This window comes from Euprymna scolopes, chromosome 20 (genome assembly GCF_053919585.1).
Source record: "Euprymna scolopes isolate OS-2025 chromosome 20, ASM5391958v1, whole genome shotgun sequence".
Lineage (NCBI taxonomy): Eukaryota > Metazoa > Mollusca > Cephalopoda > Sepiida > Sepiolidae > Euprymna > Euprymna scolopes.
In genome coordinates, this window is record NC_136501.1 from 114,472,740 (window position 1) to 114,496,149 (window position 23,410).

Below are 23,410 nucleotides of genomic sequence, written 5' to 3' on the forward strand. Positions count from 1 at the left end.
AATGATCAACATGGTCTTTATAAGGGTCGGTTGGTTGTTTTTGTTTTACGGCATATCAACCTTTTTCAGGTTATTTAATGCCAAATCTAGTTATTTTGAGGAACGATTTTTAATGGAGTATATTTTTTTTTACGTAAGATTCTATTTAACACATAGTTGGGACCCTAACAGGTACTACCACTCCGGGTCAGAGTGGACCTGGGAGCAATGGCAATTAAAGGTGGCTGCACACTCCCCAAAGCCCGCAAGGTGGGGCCTCACTATCGGATATAGTTTTAGGTCATATCCAGGACCCTATTATTCCTATGCTTTATCGTCTCCTTTACTAAATAATTGTTGTCATCTATTTTGTTATCATATTTCAATTATATTTCAGTTTTTTGCAAGAATGTCAGAGAATTGGTATGCATTTTCCAGATACTATTTTGGTATTTTTTTTTTTTTTTTTACTTTCTTTCCACCTCAGCATTCACTGTTAAAATGACGATTTATAAAAGTTTCGGGGTATGCTGAAAACAAATATCACATTTAAATTTGGGGCAGACAAGTAGATTTCTTGATATTAAGACCATTATTATCCAATATTATCCATTATGTTTTTACTGGAGGTCATGTTTTTTTCTCCTAACAGAATGTGATATTCGTTTTCAGCATACCCGAAAGCCTATAAAATTCGTCAATTCAAAAGTGAGTGTTAAGGTGGAAAGAAAATAAAAATTTACCTTTAATTCTGTTTGAAGAGAAACCGATTTTTTCCCCACATATTTGATTTTTTTGGTAATTATGTATACCTCTCTTGTCTTATTAGGATTATTCTGATTACTGTTCTTATTTTGAAAGTTATTCTTACGTTTCAGTTGATGTAACCTTTGACCTTCTCCAGGTGTACAAGGTGCCTTCAATAAGATTTCAGACTTTTGTACTACAGGCATTTAAAATTGTTGTAGACTCTTAAAAATTCAGTATGTTATAGCTATACATCTTATAAGATGACTGACCAATTTTTATGATTTCAGGTTCAAATAAACAGTTACAGCAGGAATTGAATGAAATACATCCTACTAAAACCTTATTGTCACAGCTGGTGAATTTCAAAAATTCAATCTGGATGTGAGGACACTTTGGAAGAACAATATACAATAAAATCCTGTTTTAAAATTTGATAAAATACCACAGAAACGTATGGAATGATTCAGACTGCTTTTGGACCATGTTATATGAATAGAGCATCAGTTTTTGAGTGGCATAAGAGATTCAAGGAAGGCAGAGAGTCTGTCAGGGATGATCAGAGGTGTGGGAGAAGTAAGGAAGATAGAACACTAGAGTTGATTGGTCAAATAAAGAATTTTGTGGATAAGGACCGTGATGTGTCTATAGAGACAATAAGTGCACCGTTTGATGTCAGTGTGGGAATTGTAAACATAATTATTTGCGAGAAACTGAAGATGTGGAAAATTTGCAGGAATTTTGTTCTTGTCACAGTGTTAAAGATGGTTTTGATGTGTTTCTATTTATTACTTATTCTTCTTCTTTAAACGTTCCTGCTACGATTCTCTTTACGTTTTCTTGTTACTATCTCTTTTAACGATTGCTTTTACTTTTAAGATCCTTTTTGCTTTAGGGTACTTTTAAAGCGTGTTCTTATCAATATGTGTTCGTAATTATATGGGTGTGCGTGCGTTCTATTCTTACAGTTTCTTGCCTTAAAGGGTCTCGTGCGCAAACATATATGTACATACCTGCTTGCCTTGTCCAGCGGATGACATCCTGTCGCTGGCTCCATCTCATGAGAAGTGGTCACTGCTGCAGATGCATCAATAACATGAGATGGATTGAAGCTTCAATTTGTTTTATTAAACCCATGGTTGTCGGAGGAAAGACCCTAATGTCACGTCTGCTTCATCTGCAGTCCAAAACCAACTCTCCCATGTGGTCGCCAACCGGAAACCTAGGACCACAGTTCCCATTACCCCTAATTTCCGGTGCATCTAACTAGGTTGACAAAAGGCGACTGGAGTTTGACAAGTGTCAAATCTAACCTTCTGTGACCCCACTAAACTCGCTGATGAAAATCGAAAATATACCTACATAAATTGCTATTTCTACAACTACCTAGGTAGCATTTAAGCTGGATTCCCAATACTACAACAGTAACATTTTAAGCTGATTTTTTCTTTTTAGATAATTGTTATGAAAAGAGCTATGAAAAGAGCTATGTAAAAGATGCTTAAAACTGCATGAAAAGAGCTATGTAAAAGATGCTTAAAACTGTTAGAATTATGCAAATACCATCAGTAGTTCAAAAGTTATGAGAATTTTAAGTGCCAAAATTTAAGCTTTTCCATGGACATTTTTCTTTAGAAAAAACTGGGCTAAATTATGCAGATGAACATTTTAAGAAATTTGGTAATTTCGCCACCATTTATTTATTTTTCAAGCTATTCTTATGAAACTTGGCACTCTTATGTAAAATTATGTGCTTTTTCTGATTATGCAGTCAAATCTGATGTATCTCTTTACCATATGCTATGAATTATAAATTCAGATGGCAAATTTCAATTTTTTTTAAATTAGCGCATGGTATCATACAGTGGGTGTCTATTTATGAACAAAACTAAGTATTATAGTGGTATTTAAATATGGCTTTATTGAGAATAGGCATTTTCCTGCCTCCTCACCAAAGGAGAACTTAATCTGGGGTGTAGCGATTGAATGCCTAAAGAGCATTCAAGGCTGGTATTTACTACTCCTCTCAAAGAAAAAAAAATTGAGTAGATATGAATTAATCTCTGAAATAAATCGAAGAAAATTTATCATAAATTTTGGATTTTTGTAAAAGATGGAAATTCCCATAGTCGACCAGAACTTATGCATTTTGGGACCAGTCCAATTTTCAATTTTGTAAATCCTATCTGGCCCAAAATATACCCAGTTTCTGAGATGCAACCATAAATCGTACTCTACATGAATCCTCAATGTAACTTTCACAGTACCAGGATACCAGGAATCCTAATAAGCAACAACTATATATTTACTAGTTAATGGTAATTTTTGTTATTGCTATTCTGTTGTTTTACTGAAAATTCAATTATGTAAACAAAGAAATAAAACGGTAAATTTTTACCTTGTTTCCACCTTAACATTTAAAATGATTACTTCTATAGGTTTTAGGGTATGCTGAAAACGAATATCGCAGTTCAATTTTCTGCAAATAAGTAGTTTTCCGGATATTAAGCAATTTCATTTCTTATGTTATCACTGGTGGCCATCTTGGTACGCGCAAACGCATCCCTGAGAAACTATGCACAAACACGCATACCAAGATGGCCACCAGCAATAACGTAAGAAATGACATTGCTTAATATCCGGCAAGCTACTTATTTGCGGAAAATTTAAATGCAATATTCGTTTTCAGCATACCCGAAAACCTAAAGGTAGTCATTTTAAAGAAAAATGTTAAAATGGAAGCAAGGTAAAAATTGAAATTCTTTATCAAACCGCCTAATTATTATTATTATTATTATTTAGATATCCTCAGTTATAAAAAAACTGGGTTGTTTTACAGATTCGAAAAAATGGTCTTGACAAGGAGTTAAAAATTAATTCAAGTTTCACAATATCTTTTTTATTTAATTGTTAGGTGAAAGTACAGAATAGTTAACAAAAAATACCCTTTCTTCCCCATGTTAAGAATGAGTTTCTAAATAATAACGTTATTATTTCAGCATGGTAGCATAAGTGCACAAGTACCTTTTATTTGTTATATACTTGGGTTTTTTGTGACCACTAAAAAACACAATTCTACCTTAGGTACAAATAAGAAGTTAAACGCGTGTACTTAGTACATTTTGTTGTTTTTTAACGCTTTTAGTGCATGTGTACTAAAAGCGTTAAAAAGCAACAAAATAGTATTATTTGGAAATCAAATTTGAAAAACTTGAAAATAATTTTTTTAAATTGACGAACTCAGAATAAAAAATGACTAGTCTAGTAAGACAGTTTTCTATTTTAAGAGAATACTTTAGTCAGCTCAGCAGAGCATGATGCGCTTAGCGACCATTTTTTAAGCGGATTTTATTTCTGTAAGAGATAATATTTTAAAGAAAATTTTGCTCAATTAATAATTATCAAATATTTACATATTATACATGAAAATAATTCTGAAACTATTATCTATATGAAAATGGATGATATATGCCGATTTATCTTATCAATTTTGAAATATTCTTTGTCAACTTTGCTCGGTCGTAACTTTGCTTCCTGTGGTTGTAAAAATATAAATCAAACACCAGTAGAGATAAACTTCTATGCTTATATAGCCTGTCAAATTTCAGCCGTATCCAATCAAATTTAACCCCGCGCATATGTATCCAAACGTAACGTATAAAATGTAAACATTGAAAAAACTTTCCCTTTTTTGTCGTCATTTTTTACCGTTTTTTTTGTTTTCATTTTTAACTTGGAGCATAAAAATATTGAACACATAAAAGAAAAATAAAGTAACATCATTGGAATGCTTATTTTATTTTCTTTCCATCAATATAATTCTTTTAAAAATTAGCCAACAAATAAAAAAGATACTTGTTGAAGTACATTAGGTATATAATATTGCCAATGTCCACGAAAATACAGCCTACGCTCGTAATGCTAGTCACAGACTATTTGACCAAGATGGGTATCATAACAGTTCTCACCCTCTCTATATTTCAGACCTTGCTCCCTGTGACGTTTTGTTACTCTCTAAGCTCAAGGAAAACTTTGACACAATTGAGGAGATGAAAGAGGCTGTGACGAGGGTCATTGACATGCTCATACAAGAGCACTTCCATGGGGCCTTTCAAAAGTTGTTGGAACGGTAAAATAAGTGCATTGCAGTTATAGGAAATTACCTCAAAGGGGACTAGTTTCATGTGTGTACTATTAATAAAAGAGCTCATACAAAAGTCTGGAAACCTATTAAAGACATTTTGTATCTTGTCAAACTTCGGAATCTTTCTGTCAAACTCAGGAATCTGTCTAAAATTTCAAACAAAACCTTTATTTAATCCATAGATGTAGCTTTCTCTCTTTCCTTCAGCCATGACTGAGTAAAAATTTGAAGTAATTCATAATTGTATTTTTAATATAGTCCACAGGATTGAATGAAATGTTGTCTAAAATTCGGTACAAATTCTCAAGTTCGACAGAAAGATTCTCCAAGTTTGACAAGCTAGATTTGAAGAAGGTCAAAGGTCACATCAACTGAAATATTGTGAGAATAACATCCAAGTTTAGAACAGTAGTCCAAATAATACAAATTATCTATCCTCATCTCAAAAATTATTTTCAACCTTTAAAAAATTGTTACTTAGAACTGATTATACTTAGCACTTTATCCGTTGTGCCATAGGTGAGATATTTTTACTCTCGCTCTGTGCAAAATAGAAGATATTTAGTTCTCTCTACTTACATCTTGATTTAATATCCAAATGGATGTTGCAAATTCCAAAGTAGTTTAGATTCCTCCTGCAAATAAAAAAGAAAAAAAAAATGTTATAACTCAAAGACTCTTTTTGAAATAAAGTCAAGTAAAAGGGCAAAATATTTAAACAATTCTTTTATCATGAACAATATAAAATTAAAATTGTCGCATATTGAGACTGTACACACACACATGCATGACAATCTGTAGCTAAAACATGCCAAGTGATGGGGTGAAGCTGTCAAAACTGATGTCAGAGGTGAATAGGTTAAGTAATTGACCCCCACAGCTGTCGGGATTGAAACGCTTGCTAGAGAAAAGGTCAAGATATATAAGCAGGCAAAGCACAAGAGCCAATCAGTCAAAAGCAAAAACAGCATGAGCCGTTGCTGAATCCGCTCCCTCCTACTTCCCCCTCCACTTACCACTTGGAAGCGCGCACTCAAGGCAAGAAATAAAATAATAATTTTAGGGTTTTCTAACAAACGAATTTGTGTTGCAAGTTTGTTTTTCTTGGCTGACGAAAAACTACTATTGTTAAACCCGCTCTATATCACAAAATCACATTATGACAAAAAATAGCAAGTGTAAACAGCCATGTAAAAAGACAGATTTATATATAGTCTGGATGTTTGCCCAGGCTGACATTAAACAAGCAAAAGATTTGTGCATTCATTCTTTTTACAAACTTATCCTCATCTTCATAGTTATTGTTTCACCATTTTTCGGCCAACTCATCCTCTGGTCTTCTTCAGGTGATTAATAGCAATGGGGCCTGTGGCACAATAGATAGAGGCATTGAGCATCTATAGTTTCAGTGGAGCATTATCTAAAGGTAGCAGTTTACATCCTACCCAAGCAGACCAGAGAATTAATTGACCAAAACGTGGTGAGACAACTATGGAAGGCAGTAATTACTGGAGATAAGTTCTAAGACTCGGCATCCTTATCTCATTGCGGTTAATCACCTGAAGAAGGCCAGAGGATGAGTTGGCCGAAACATAGTGACAGAACAACAACTATAAAGATGAGGATAATAGTCCACAAAAAGAATGAATACACAAATTATGAAGCCTCATCTCAAAGGATTTCAACAAAAATTTTTTTTAAATAATAATAATAAGCAAAATATCCTCATTTACAATATGGAAAATAAAATTGTCATCCTAGAAAAAACGAAATGATTTCATTTTCGTTTGGTGAAAACCGGTTTTCTTTTTTGTTGCAGACCATCTATTAGTTGGCCAGTTGCGATAGGAGCCTTCTATCATGTCTGAAAGTGACACAATATTCAACGAGCGAGATCGGATATGCACTGTTGTACAACTCATACTCTCTACCCATCCAAGTTATGACAACAGGACCATTACCAGCACCTTCAAAATGCAAATCCAAATGGTTCAATGCTAGAGAGAAAAGCTCAACACATCAGACGACCTTTTAAAGATGGTGGAGCAGAAGCCCAAGGCCAAGGATACAGCCAGGAAGACCCGAACCAAGAAATTCATCGAAAAGGTTCAGGCAATTATTGATGAAATTCCCCAGCAGTCTATTCAGCATCTCACAGCTGAATGCATGTATGAAGGAGAACTTGAAATGTAGGTCCTACAGGCGCCAACAAGCCAGATCTTGACTGGGAAGAAAAAGAATCTCAGGTTAATCAACTATGTCATATTGCTTAACAAACTGAAGCATCCCAAGAAGCTAAATATGCTCGGGTTCTTTTCAAACAAAAACAACTTTTTTTTCTTTTTTTTTTTTTCATTTTGTTTTTCTCTTTTTTTACATGGGGGTCACCACTTATCAAGGCCCGAAGGCCACTCAGGGGTAAGGGTTATTGTGTGTACAGTAATCCATGAGATAGTATTGTAGTAATCATTAGTATTAGGGGTTTTGATAGAGTATCTTACTTAAGGGGGCGGTTTGTCAGGAGCTTGTTTATATTGGACTTGAAGCCGTCCAAGTTGTAGTCAGGTGGGAAACAGGCAAGCGGCAGAGAGTTCCACTGGTGAGCAGTTCTAAGAAAGAAGCTCTGCTCATGGAATCTACGTTTGGATTTAGGCACAGATAAAGAGTGGGGAAAATTATTGACAGTAGTTTCAGCCAGACAGGTGTTTCTGCCAGAACCAGGTGCACAACAGCCAGAACTATCATTGGATTGCCATTAATAATAACAGGGACGTGCCCAGGGTGATGAAAAACAAAGTTTCTAACCATGGTTATGTCTTTGGTGTGGTTCCAAGTGAGGGTCACATCATCCAGGTCGGCTGGATGTGCTGAAGAGTATGGTGATCTCCTGGTGCAATTAGGTGGCCGCTGGCAGACCCTGGATGTGGCAGCAGAACTTGTCACTGGCCCACAAGTCCAAAGAGATTCAGGCTTGGCTTCAGAAGAAGTGTTACGACTTTGTACCCTTCTCTCACTGGCGATGATTGAGGCTGAAGGCGGCTACATTGAATAGATATCAGTTCTACTACATAATCAAGTTACCTGAATTGAGTTTTTCAATAAAGTTTAAAAATAAAGCTGTAGTGTTGTTTTCTTTAAGGCGACAATATTATCATACCACCCTGTACATAAAGTTATCGTACACCTGAAGTGATGGGATCTTCATGCTTACTGATGTAATAAATATAAGTACATCCAAATTCCTATTTACAAGAATATGATTGGCTGATTAAGTCATGAATACAGATTGGCAGAGCCACCTGGAAGGGAAACACTGAAAGGTACATCAAAGCCTTATGCTAAAGCATATACCAGCTCTGACTATTAAAACCATTTGAATTGTAACCAAGATCACTCAGCTACGTCAAACAAATATATCTCTTTCATGAGACACATCATTTACCTATAAAGAATGAGTTCCAAAAACGAAACCTGTTCTCACTTGAGCAGTGGAGAATGCCATTAAACTCGATTCTGGCATACAATATCATCAACAGCAATTTAAATCTTACTTCAGTGCCAATCTACAGTCTTCACAAGCATTCTTTACACAGCTTGTTCCACTTTTCTATTTTGGGGTAAATAAATTTGATTTGATTTGATTGAATTGAGTATGGTTGATATTGTAATTATTTCCTCTGGTAAGCTGTTCAACAAACCAGAAATATAGACAGGGAATATGGTATGTGGCTTCACGAGGGAAAAGAGGGGAAAAAAATTATCACACGTGGCAGTACGACTGCAGCAACAGTCAAGTCGACCGGACAGTAAATGTAAACCGAACACTTCTGTCTACATGACTTAACACGGAAAATATTGTTGATATGACCAGACATTGTACCAAACACTTCTGTCAACAAAATCCAGCACAGTCCCAAACAATTATGTTGACATGACCTGGCACAGTTCTGAACACCTCTGTCGATACGATCCCAAACAACTCCATTGAAACGACCCAGTACCAGAGCAATTTCGGCAGTCACTTGCTGAACGACTCTGGTCTCAGCTTTTTATATCCCTTAGACAAACTAATTTTCGCTGACTAAAATGCTGACACAGCATTTTTTAGCACTTCCATGCATGCATGTCACACGGTATTCCTTCTTGTTATCTTGTGCAGTAAAGGTAAGAAGCAATGGATGAAATATGTAATCTATCCTGGGTTACATCGGCATGTTAAAAAATGTGATTTTGCTGGGCAGGTTGGTTAGTGCAAGAATAGTTCAAGGGTTAATGTCAAACTTTGTAGCTGGGGTCAATGATAGCACCGGAAATAGGTCACTCAGGTTTATATGAAAGAACTAGGAAGAAAGAGAGAGAGAGCATAAAAGTAAGGGAGGAAGATATCTTTTCTCTTGCATGCAAGTTTTTCCAATTTTGAGTGGAACAGATGCGTCGAGATTGGTGCAAAGATGTGTTGGAAAAAGAAATGCAAAAAGTCTTTAGTCAACAATGCAAGAAGTTCTCCAATTCATTTGTAGCCGAAATAAAGTGATCCTTGCCAGAAAATTTGTGCTGTGTTTTCATCTTTGATGCTATTTACAGCTCATCTGACCAGTGACAGGAAGAATCGATCCCAAAAGACCAAAATAATAGAAAAAAGGTATGGTGAACTTTAATGTGTATATATATATGCACACACACTGGATGTATCACGTTTTCATACATAGATACAGATAAAGAGACGTGTTATGAGATATACATACAGCAGACAATATCGTCTACCCTCATCCCTGAAATCTTACAGAAATATGGAAGTACAAATTTAGTTAAAATCCAAATTTTTTAAAAACATTTATTTACACATACATATACTAAAAGGCGCTCAAACATAATTATCTCCCTTTGCGCCACACTAGGGGTGCTAAGATTAGGAGTATAAAAGCTGAAAAACAAACAGATTCTATTCCTTTTTATGCATGCATAACACACACAAAATCCAAGTTATGTGAGAGAAATTCTCATCTTTTTTATACCCACGCATATTTTTGTCAGATTTATTTATGAAGATAATGATATATGTATTCTCATGCACACAATTCAAGTGGAAATGAACTTTTTGAGGTTCATGATAAATAAATGTCCACAAATTCTTTTGTGAGTTATTAATTGTTTATTGATGTCTTCTGACCTTCCCTCAAAGTCGTTATGTTGAGCTTTCCAATTCAAAAGATTGATTTATAAGCTTTATTGTCAAGAATACGTGATGTAATGAAGACCATAATTTTCAGCAGTTTGGTTTCTAAAGTTGTAGTCCTTTCTCAGCTTTTCTAACTTCCCATCGTTCTATAGGCAATAAGTGCCCTGCAAATACGTCATCAGCTGTTTTAACAAATCAATCGTCTCATGTATGCAGTCATGTCGAAATTTGTACATCTTTCTATATATTCAAATGTAATAGAACTCGCATAGCTAAAATGTTGATTTTTTTTTTTTGTTATAACAATTATGTAACTCCGTGTATATTTTTGCATTCTGTTTTTATTCTGGTTCATACATTAGATTTGTTGTGACTTGTACTTTATTGAATTTGGTTTTGTACTATTTGATATTCATACAAAACTAACATTAATTTTGAATAAAAAGAAATGCTAGCTCTTTTGAACTGACATGGATTCCAGTGTGAAAATCTTTCTTTTCTAATCCTGATGATCAGGAGAGTGGACCTGTGCTTTATTTTCTTGTCATGAACAAGGATTCCTGAGCCTTTCCTTATAGAAAGGCCCAGCAAGAAGAAAACACTGGTTGCAATGAGGCAAACACTTTCTTACAACTTTTATACACACAGCAGTGGCGGCAATATGCATACTTTTGAGGGAAAGAAATTCGGGGTAATTTGAAAGCTTTTAAACTGATAGTAAAAAAAAAAAAAAAAAAAAATGACAAATGACTTTACAGTACGAACTTGTGAGTACATTCCATTGAATATATTAAATTTATTGTGTGCCTTATTTTGGAAGTACTCGTTCTTAATTTTCATAACGGAAGCCATTCGTTGAAGCAATGTTTATAATTTATGAACCAGTTTTTTTTATGAAAGAGTGCTATTTTTTGTTACTTGGTGTTTTTAGTTCTTGAATGCCTGTAAAGGGAATAATTTGCAGCATATTTTGTAAATAAACCTTTTCTTCATTTTAAGCAAGATCTCTTTCAATTTTATTAATTTACCACTCCCTTTTTATTTCATCCTTTTATTTTTGTGCAGGCTATTCGTTTCTCATGGAATTAATCTAAAACGGATAAATTTCCAATACAAGGAAGTTCTATATTTGTTTGGAATTCTCACCTAGTTGGTATCTAACTCAGTGGGTGACAATAAATTCAGAAACAATAAATGGACAAGTACCTGGCCTTTTTAAGGGATCCGCTACTTTGACACGATCTTGAAAATGATATCATTTCAGGTCGTCAGTTTGTGATTAAATTTTGGTTCAGTAGTTTTATGATGTACCACATTTATTTTTTTAAGGGAGTCGCCGTTTATTAAAGCCCGAAGGTCACTCGAGGATAAAGGTTAAAGAATGTAAGGTGGTAGTAATCATTAACGGTGTAGATTGAATAGAATTTGGATTATTTAAGGGGACAGCTCAACAAGAACTTGTTTACATTAGACTTGAAGGTTACCATATTGTAATTGGCCAGGAAGCAGGTCAGTAGAACAGTGTTTTAAAGGTGAGCAACTAAAGAAAAGATTTGTTCATGGAATTTGCATTTAGATTTAGGCACAGATAGACAATGGGGAAAATTGTTGATAGTGGTTGTAGCTAGTCGAGTGTTTTTTGTGAAAGTCTGGTAAGAGGGACCATAGATTGGAGCTCAGACGAGCACTTGCCATGAAGATAACGATACAGCAGAGACAGGCTAGCAACGTCTCTCCCGTGGAAAAGAGATTGTAGGGAAGATTGCTTTGATTATTTAATACCGAAACGATAGCTATTATAAATGATTTATTGTACAGAGTTACTTGAACACAAGTTGCAATTTCTACCTTTAACCAATTAGCGGCTACGGTCGTTTATTTTTAAGACTAGAAGCATAACGATATTTCAGTAACATTTTTTATTTTTAAGAAATAGCTATAGTTATAAAGGCTGGGGTGTTATTCAAAATATTACACCTACTGTCTGCAGTATATTGGCAACACTGACATCTCAGTTTGCAGTATAAAATGTGAAAATCTAGAGTGAACGGATGCAATTAGTTTCATCTATTATTCAATCAATTAAAATAGTTTTGGTAAGTAGTTCTTATAAACAACACATTTTTATATATACAAGCATAGACGAAGGCTTTAACTATGCTATAAAGTCTAAGGGAGTAATTTTACTGAAATATATTGTATTTAAAAACAAAAAAAGATTTGTAGCAGCATATGCTGGCGGCTTTAGATTTTGAATGTTCGCTTTGTAATATTGCTGATTGGTTGTAGTGGTTAACTTCCTTTCTGGCTTGCCCAATCAGATGCTATCTCTCTGACGAGCTGAAGATGTTAGAGAAGTGCATAAAAGTTAAACTACGGCATGGACCAATCCCCAATAACTCTCTTGGAACGCTATCCAACCTCAGATCTTTTGGATCAAGGGTCGATTAATATGGAGAGACAATGAATCCAGCATAACTACTACCGCAACCGGACTTCACTACGGTACATAAATTAACCCTTCTACTAACTTCATGGAGACAAATAATCCATCATGGCAATGAACCATAACTTCAGCACACACACAAACGCTTCTTTCTTTTAATAAGCCTGTCTGATCATTCATCTACATCCATACATATTGACTCTAAGACTAACCCCAAGTCATACTAACGAAAATAATCACTAAAGCTGTCATTAAATGTTAGAATGAGACTTCTTGTCTTCATTTTTACAGATTTCTTAGTAATAAATTAAAGATAATTTTTTGGCACTAATGAGTTAATTTGAAAGAGCGTCGGATTAGTTGTGAGTTCATATCTTTCTCAACAATACAGGATGTAATGATAAAATTGTCGGCCTAGATAAGACAAAATGATTTCATTTCCGTATTATAAAGACAGGTTTTCTTTCGTTTTTTTTTTTTTGCAGACCATACTACGACTTTGTACCGTTCTTTCACTAGCCCCCCCCCCCTTCTCCCTGACCTGAACCTGTTGGATTACTTCATTTGATCATACATCGAGAACATCACCAATATGACCTCCCACAACACTAAAGCCAGCCTGATCGCCGTCATCTGCCAAGCTCCTGTCAACGCTTGTAGAAAAGGCATGCTCCCAGTTCCTGACCCGTATCAAGGTGTTGAAGGTGGCTGCATTGAATAGATGTCAGCTCTACTACATAATGAAGTTATTTGAATTGATTTTTTCAATAAAAGTTTTAAAATAAAGCTGTAGAGTTGTTTTCTTTTGGGCGACAACTTTTATCGTTTCACCCTGTATTCTATAAATATAAAAGCGAAAATGTATGTGTTCGCTTTTTCTGTATGTCTACAAAAGGCTTTTTTCAGAGAAGCTGTCGGTCGCCTAACAACTTTTTAAAACTTTTTATATCACATATAAATCATAATATTTCAGAGTTAACAACGGAGCTCGCCTGTCTATTTAATTTGCTCGACTTTGGGAAGATAAATATTCAACATTTGTCGCTCGCCACATGTAGATTAGTCTTTTTCCTATAATAAAAGCGACACTAATTCTGGCGGTATTTTCCGTCTATCGCCAGAAATGTCCGAAAGCAATCAGCTTTGATCAATGTGGAAATATTTATTTTCCATATATCAAACAATTGCTATTCAATTTGGACAAGGGGAGCTGTTCCCCCCTCCCACCAACCTCTCGGTAAAATAAAAATAAAAACGGCGTTCCCGCAGTAAATGAAATACTATACCGCAGTCAAACTTGACCTCATTAAGTCATTAAAACGTGCACCTGCCAAATCCAAGTAATTAAATAAATTCAAACGTGTTTCCGTTAGCATCTCGTGGTGGCACAATGGTTAACGTCGCACTCTTTTTTTTTTTTCACACTTTAATTTCCAACTTTGCCTCAAGGGTTCGGGTTCGATCCTCATACTTATCTACCAAAATTTTTTTTTTTATTTTAACCCTCCCCCCTCTCAGAGTTTTGATTTACTCAAAACCACACACCGCCAAACATCCGGGCAATGCCGGGTACCCCTCGCTAGTATTGCATAAATAACAAAATGGATTCAATAGGGTTTTAAACTAGCATAATCGATTTTATGGTTAAATAATGACTATGAGATTAACTATACAGTTGGCTGACAAATACACTTTGATTGTGGAGTCAGAGTTAAATAGCTAAGAATCAGAATCATGTTTTTGATCTCTGAAGAATAAACAGACAGTTTGAATATTGGAAGATTTGAAAATAAGTCAAAATATTTGAAATCCTAACAGTTAAAGTTAAACCTTATACTTTTTAGACTTTATGTTGCATCCCTGTGCCTTTTTACGAGTATTTTAATGGAATGTGCTTTGATGAACTCATTGCACTTGTGCCTCCTTGACGTACATATTCCTGACAAACGCATTTATCAACAAAATCACACCCCTTCACTGTTGAGGTCCCTAAATGTTAGAAAGTTTTCTACTCTAATAGCTTCTTCACTCGAACAGATATTTCTTTCCTGCTTCCGACTGTACTGATATGCAGAAATCCAAATGTAACATAAACCAACATCTTGTTAATCTTTCTTAGGCATGGCCAAATTAGTAGCCCCTTTACGTTCAAGTGGCGATATGCCTTGTTGAGGAGTGAACGCGAGTTAAAAACAAAAAAAAAGCTTTAAAATAAGCAGCCGGAGTTGGGATTTTTGCAAACCTAAGAATTTGAGCCTGGCATTATATCCTCTGACGATGCAACCCTAGCTCACGATGATATCAATTAAGCCAATCACGCAATCTGTGATTCGATGACTTATCACAAAGGTTAGGCATAGAACAAATGTGAGTCCGAATTCCAATTCTCCATTCTTTTATTATCAAACTAAATACTGAAAACGGTCAAAAAACTATTTAAACCAAATCTCGCATTAAAATAAATTTCATAAATTTCTTATTTTTTATTCTTCTCCGTAAATAATTGTCAAAATGCCGCTGGATGCATTTTGAATCTAGTTCGTTCCACACTTTCAGCAAACTCACACTTGACCTTGTGTCTACCCTCCTGGAAAAAATGTAAATAAAATAACACATACATATAAAGGGTGTAGACAATATTTCTTCATAACAGTAGCTACAATCTTATAACAGTGATGTGCATAGAACGGTTTTTAGGACAAGTGCTCAAGTGAAAAAAATGGCGTCTCGGTGGGGCACAGGCCTATAATATATTCCTCTGAAAAGGGCAATTTTAAAATAGGAGTAAAAGGGCAATTTTAAAATAGGAGTAAAAGGGCAATTTTAAAATAGGAGTAAAAGGGACAGGTGCTGGGTGTGCCCAAGTACCCCCTCCCCATGCGTGTCCCTGGAAATAACAAACTAACACTTTTACTCGGTCATCGATGATGGAATGAGAATAATCTACCACCATATTTTAAAGAAAGAATTCAGTTAAAAACAGGGTTGTTGAGTTGGAAGGTATAAGGTCTGAGTTTGACTGCAAAAATTCCCCAAAACTTCTAGTTTTAGCTCCTAGAATTCCAAAACATCCAACTAAAACTCATACTTCAATTATTTTTTTTTATTCCTTTTTTTTAGTATCAATAGGATAATAAACGATATTTTAGTAACATCTATAAAAATCCCAAACATCCAACTAAATCTCCTTATATTCTGATTCTTACAAATCCAAGTCAGATTCAGACTCCTTCCAAAACTTCCTACTTTACTATTCTGACTCGAAATTTCGTCCAGATTTCAGAGTTAGTTCAATGAGAAGATCCCCAAGTTTGAAAAGATTCCCCTAAGATGATCAAATGTTCCATCGACCAAAACATTGTGAATATAAAGTGCGACAGAAATACTTTCTACATTTTAAACTTTCAACTGTATGTTGCTAATGAACTCATGAAAATACTAATGACGTTTTCATTAAGCTAATAACTTGCCATATTTTTCCAGGTATTCTCATCAAGCAATATGATTTAGACTGGTACACATCGTGCTTTTACTTCAGAAATTTTTTTGAAGACTGGTGAATATCTGTAACTGCAACACATAGCTTTCCGAGTTCATTACAAGTTGGGACGGCATGATGCGGTTCCGGATTGAAAATCAATACAGCTATGAGTTGCAAATTTCAGAGCTACAGTTTCGGCACTTAAAAGAAAGTCACCGGGAAGGCCTCGAAGTGCTTGAATGCCAGATAGTATTCAAGCTGTGAGACTATTACTCAATTTTCACGTTCAGTTCAGAAACATGCTTTGGCCTATAGTCAGAAGAATTCTACACACTGATATGCAGTTCCATCCATACAAATTCATGATTGTATGTCAAAATGTGGAAGATATTTCAACTAAGATAAGAATGGCAGCCCAAATAATACAAAAATAGATGAGGTTCACAAAAAATGTGGTAAGAAGACACCACTTATCCAAACTAGTAAATATTTACATTTTATAAGAAAAATAAAGTTCTAAAGACAACAAAAAAAATACGGGTCGAACTGATTGGAATAGAATGTGAAAAGACACTAACGAGACGACGCCAACATTGAAGTCGTATTTTAGTCCTGATTGTTAGAGGACAAGCAACCGTTAACTTCAAATTGAATACTAATTTGCTTTTTATTCTATTTTCACTCCCATTTGAGGAAAGAACCATTGTATAACAAAAGTAAAGATCACAAGGTTCCAACAATTCCCGTGACTTGTAGCAGCCAATGTTTATGCCTCGGCGTTCAAAATCAAAATGTGTAAACACGTTTGTGCGCACATCGTTTGTGTATACCCTAACCTAAATAAAATCAAATAATTATATTTTGGACCAATCAAACAACTTTCTGAATTTATTTGAAATGATTTTTCTAGGAAGTACATCTATCCCTTAAAAATCAAATTTTCCTTTAATAAACCAGTTGAACTGAAATCTATGAACTGGCGTCCTCAGTGTCTCCCCTTTGGACTTTGAGCTTGCTGGCATGTCAACTCACGCATACTCACACTTACAAATTGTGACAGACACACACAAACTGCTGGAATTCTTCTGTTCTCGTCTGCTCAATCAAAACCCACCTTTTCAATGAATATTCAAAACTTCTTCACTGAACTCTTTCTAATATGAAATCAAACGAACATTGAATCTTATCAATAACTTTTAATGCAATATAATTTGTATAAATGAGCAGAGAAGTTTTGATTGCGATTTTCCTGGCATCTGTAACATATCGTTCTTAATTAATCGATTCAGACTTCTTTGATATCTCAACTAATGAATTCCACCCTATGGGTGTAGACTTCTATTTTAAATATATATAAAATATCTCCTTATTTTGTTTTGTTTACCATATAACATATCTCTTGTTTCCTCACATCTAAGTATAAATCTAAAAAAATCTTTTTCACTAAAAATATTTCTTCAAAAATCGGATCATCCCAAAAGTTTATCTCCCATTAAAAAACATCTAAAGAAACCATTTTTTTTTAAACTAATACACTAAAGACTCGTGTTATTGGGATTATTTGTACGACTGTTCTTATCTTCTTCATGTGTATCTTGTCAAGCTCGGAAATCTTTCTGTTAAACTTGAGAATCTGCACGGAATTTCGAACATAATCCTTTATTAATCCATGAGGTTAGCAAACTCTTGTTGCATCAATCATGTCCGGGTAGAAATCTTAAATAATTTTGAGTGTCACTCACACTGAGGATTGAACCTTCAACCTAAATCCACAAGGATCTGTGATGCAGTGGATAAAGTACTTGGTAAAATTCAGTTGTAAATTACTCTTCTGTAGGTTAAAGGTTCAATCCTCAAAATACAATTACAAATTACTTTGGAATTCCACCCGGTCATATTTTAATTTGGTTATTCTTCTATTTATACTCACATTTGGGGAAGATAAGACAAAGGTTTAAAACGTAGAAGTAACAAAATTCCAGCATTTCTTGTGACATCTTTTAAAATTGTAAACAACATACTATATGTATTACCTTTATCAATCATAAGTCTGATAGCAGCTTTGTTGCTATTAAGCAGAGGTAAAGACCAGTTCGGTTTTGGAAGATCCACTCTCCTAGGCTTAACCTTCACTTTGAGAAAAAGGTAGTTTATTGCTAATCGCCTGAGGCGCCCCTATATAAGAAAACCGACGGAGCTGCTCAGACACTTTTTGTAGGTCAGAACTTGTTAATCCTAATGCGTTGGCTTTTCAAAAGCACATCTGGCTTTCAGTCTAACCTTGTAGAGAGGAGATAAATAAAATACTCTATGTGTTGTATAGTCTATTCTTTCTGCAACGACGTATCTGTTTATCGCCGTCACGTACGTATAATCGTGTGTTGCATTTCTTCGATTATGTGTGCTGCTAAATAAATATATACACTCTAGTCAGTTCCAATCAAACACAGACGGTTTCATAATAAAACTTTGTTTATGTAATTATTATTTTGTATGTCAGTGGTCGTCGGACGTATCGAGCAAGAGTGGTGAAAGGTGAGGTTGAGGTTGACAAACTAATGACATAACGCTCGTGCATCTCTCCGTCTCTCTTTCTCTGTCCTTTGTGTTCATTGGACCTCTTGCTTTTATTGACAATTTCCTCCTTTGTTCCATCAGAGGTTAATATATGTGTACAAGTCCGACCTGGTATTTTCTTTGCCTCAGAGGTCAATCCATGTGTCAAAAGCCGACATGGTATTTTCTTTGTTCTCTGCTAAGCTGGAATTTGTGTGTGTGCATGATCTCCAAGTTCCTTTATCCAATGTGTGGCCGAGAAATTTTTAATTTTATCAGATTTCAAAGCAAAAAGGTTGTTTCTGAAATGTTAGGCACAAACTGAAACAAAGATTGACCATGCTGTGAAAATATTAGGATTTATTGGGACAAAAACTTAAACATGACAAACCAATCTGCAAAAAAATAAAAGCCACTCACCAATATGAAAACACATGTGGAGACAAAATTAGACCAATTAGCAATAATATGCTTCCCCAGTATGAGCATATTATTGGTAGTATGTATAATATAACAGTTGGGTTTGTTAATGAGCAATCGATTGTGACAATTTCTTGTTGATTATATGCTACATTCTTTCTCAAAGGAGAATGTACTGCCTGAGAGGTTAGTCTCATGATACGAGCATAATACAAAAAAAAAAAACTAGACTAGTCCTCACCCCTACAAATAGGCAAATGTAATGCATGCAAGGATAGTGTCATAACCATAGTGCAGATACTACACTAAACTCCAAAAAAAGGCAGAGGTGATGCCTAGGAGGATGGTAACACGACAAAGGAACAAAATTGAGCATTTAAAGATCATACAATATCAGCTTCAGATACAGAAGCAATAGTATAGCTTTGTATTCAGACAGACATACCAAATTTCCATAAGTGATAAATGCACAATATTGGCTTCAGATATAGAAGCAATAGTATAGTTTGCGCTTCAGACAGACAGATACCAAATCTCCTTAGTGATAGAAGCACAATATTGGTTTAAGATATAGAAGCAATAGTATAGTTTGGGCTTCAGACAGACAGATACCAAATCTCCTTAGTGATAAATGTTGTTTTTAATCAATTACTCCTAATTATCTTCGTTATCAGTCATCAGAGTAGAAGACAAAAACGTCTATTTAGCACTGTTATCTTTTGTTCCTTCAATCTTTTCAACTACAAAAACAATGAATGAATAGAAAACAAGAATAATAGACAACAATAAAGGTGAAATAAACGTGTGTGTGTGTGTGTGTGTGTGTGTGTGTGTGTGTGTGTGTGATAAGTACACAATAATTATTCCATTGTGTCTATCTCTTAAGGTTTTAACAGCAAGATAGTCTAACAGGCTGACTTCAAAAGGCCTCTTAAAGAAAATAGAAAAGAGACAGAAAAAAAGAAATCTTGATTTATGAGATTTATCTAAAAATAAATAATGGAATTTTTTGTGCAGCATGAGCTATGAGGGAAAGAGTAATAAACGAATTATGTTAACATGGTGTATAACGTGACCGTTACATTTAACCATATCGCTATATATCAAACCTCAGATCCACACGTTGTCTGAGACTTCGTTGCAAAGGAATAAACAAAAGAAAAAAAACTAAGGCAAAAATAAAAATCCAACTCAGCATTTTTTTTTTATTATTATTATTTAGGTGCAAATGTAATGCATTTATTCATGGTTCTTCCAACAAATACACTTTGCATTATCTTTCAAAAGTCTTTTCGCACACGTGTTTTACCATACTCGGCCATATAAGATGTACTTTTTAAAAGTCTCTCTCTGCCATCTTACGCCGGCCATAGCCAGTGCTTTATTAGTATTTTTATTAGCATAACTATCAAGGTTGTGAGTGACGATTTCAAATATTTAATGTTTTCATCATAGCCTAAATTTCTTAAAGCATCATTATAGAAGGGCAAGTTACTATCAATTATATCTTTGTTAGAGGAGATTCTTGGTATTCTTCTAGACACATTTTGTATCATAGAATTAACAATAGATTTAACATGATTGGATTTGTTATGAGCATAATAGATTGTGGTAGGGCTCATGTTTTAGTTGAAAGGTTTAGCGTTAGATCTACAATTTTTTTTTATTTTTCTATTAATATTGACTATTTTTAATGTAAAATTTTCAAGGAGATCATGCAATCATTTTTTCTCCCCCCCCCCCCAATTTTTTCATACATTTTATTAGCAGATATGATCATTAGGCGAGTATCATCCCCATAAAGGCTATCTCCTTATACAATTTAATTCTTGAAATGTAGACCTCATTCTGTAAGAACAAGCCTTTAAGGTCAGTAATGTACAGGGTCCGTTAACCCCATCAAAACATCAAAGTGGTTATAGGTATCGTTAGCCAAGAGTTTACTGTCGAAATGTACTCCAATCAAAAAAAAAAAAAAAAATTTTGGTTGGAGTTAAGTCAGAGTTATTTAAACCATAATTAGGAACTTACTCAGTAATATGTGTGATAGATTAGCAATAGAAATCCATATAAAAAGCCAAAAAATTGTAATTATGCTCATGTTTTAAGTTTATAAACCAATTAGATACTTATTTTATTTCTTTTTTTTCTTTTACAAAGGAGTTACCAATTATCCTTGATTGGCTTCCAAGCCTTGATAAGGGTTAATAAGTGTACGATATTCAATGGGACAATATCGTGGTAATTGTTAGTAGTAGAAATTTGGTAAATTGGATTACTTAAACAGACGGCTAATCAAGGATTTGTTTATGTTGAACTTGAAGACTACCATATTATAGTCAGCTGGAAAGTAGGTGTGCAGTTCTAAGAAAGAAGCTTTGTTCATGGAATCCACATTTAGTCTTAGGCACAGATAAAGAGTGGAGAAAATTGATAGTGATTTCAGCTAGATGAGTGTTTTTTGTGAAAGTTTTGCAAGGGGAACCAAAGATTGGAGCTCAGATAAGTACTTGCCATGAAAATAATAATAGAACAAAGATAGGCTCACAACATTTTTGTGGAAAAGAAATTGCATGGAAGAGAAAAAGAGCATCCCTACTAGGCAACAAAGTTTATTTTGAACTCTGTCAAGGCAGGATAAGTACTTCTAGCAGCTCTTGCTCAGAAAGAAGGTATTTCATTTTCACTCTACTGTTTGGGAGTATCTGACATAATTTTGCTTAGCTGACCTATGTCAGACTTAACTTGATAAATATGTCTAACTGAAGGGTTGTTATTTAAGTGAGTTTTATAATTCTTTAAAGTATGTCTAGGGGTGCCTGGAAATATAATTTCAGTGGCCTTAGGCTAAAAATCAACAAAATATCTATATAAATTTAAAGCGATAAAAATAACACGTAAAGTGATCCAGGACTCTGAGGCGTAATGGCAAATGCACTAGACTATAATACACATGGTCTCAGGCTCGATTCCTAGAAATAGTCAAGCTATGCTGATGAGAGATAGCACCTCGAAACATGCATGTCTGTAGATTATTGTTTTATAAGTAAAATAAAAATAAATATTTACATCCAAAAATATGGGCGATTTTCTAAAGAAAAAGATCTTCAAGGTTGAAGACGCTAATTAACCGTATATTTATTTATAAATATATAGAGAACAGCTGTCTGACTATCCACAGAAATAATTTGGTTAAAATGGTTTCTTCCTAGATTTGGATAGTTTCCAAATTTTAGTTGGGATTTCCTCATGTAAATATAAATTGCATATAATTTTTTTCCTGGAGATATAACCAGTATCTTAAGAGGGGAAAGGGGGGGGGGGAGTAAATTATATGTGAAAAACAAGAGAGGATAGAAACTTCAAGTCGAAAATATGAGAGTATAGCATTATATGAGATTGGCATCACAAATTCTATTACATGAGTCTAGCAAATGTAAAAGCAAAATAAACAAAACAAAACACAAAAAAAAAAAACAATCTGAAAATGCAATTCCCACCAATCACGACCTTAACTTGCCAACAAAGTAACATCAAGCAACAGAAAACTGACGCTTTATTAAACTCCAATGACTTATTATTATGAAAGGATGGTTTTGATTGGTTGTGACTGATGTAGAAGGAGATCAATATCTGGACAACATAGAAAAATTAACTTTTGTTAAGAGTCGCACTTCTTTGTTTACAAAGCCATTCGGCAGAAGTGACAGATTTTAAGGAACAGATGACCAACACTATGTAATGTAGCTTTTTTTTTAAAGCAAATATTAAAGTGGAAAGTTTATTCAAACAATGTTTATTTGAAATTTTATAACAAAATTATAATCTTTATAATAAAAATATGTTTATGAACTGTTATTTTTTTAATCAAACATCAGGTGTTGGTATTTTATTTTTTTACATCAAACATAAAAATATAACTGTTATAAAAAATATTTATGAACATTTTTTTTTTATTGAAACTTTGTTTAAAAAATATTTATTTGTTTGATTAAAAAAACAGTTCATAAACATAGAATTGGAAAAAAACAGTTCATGAACATTTTTATAACATTCATATTTTTATGTTTGATATAAAAAATTTGTAAACACTTGATGTTTGATTTAAAAAAAAAAAGATTTTTTTTTTTTTTACACAGTGATCACCACTTATCAAGGCCCGGGAGCCACTCAGGGATAAGGGTTATTGCAAGTACATCACGTTAGTGAGGAGATTTTATGAAGTGTTTAATTAGGGGTGGCGGTTCATTAGGAATTTGTTAACATTAGACTTGAAGACATCCAAGTTGTAGTCCGGAGGGAAGCAGGCAGACGGAACAGAGTTCCACAGGCGTGCAGTTCTAAGAAAGAAGCTTTGCACATGAAATCCGCGTTTTGATTTAGGCACAGATATAGAGTGGGGGAAATTTTTCACAGTGGATTCAGCTAGACGGGTGTTTTTCGTGAAAGATTGGCGAG

General features: G+C 34.4%; 1 protein-coding gene across 6 annotated transcripts in view; it reads right to left on the minus strand.

The window, feature by feature from the left end:
• The window catches only part of LOC145241576 (ankyrin repeat and IBR domain-containing protein 1-like), a 575,864-nt gene that overhangs the window by 394,551 nt on the left and 157,903 nt on the right, over positions 1-23,410 (minus strand). For all 6 annotated transcript variants that reach the window (XM_080104665.1, XM_080104657.1, XM_080104666.1 and 3 more), the window contains exon 3: positions 5,450-5,505. The gene's annotated coding sequence lies outside the window, so the exon portion shown is untranslated. The remainder of the gene's footprint in view (positions 1-5,449; positions 5,506-23,410) is intronic.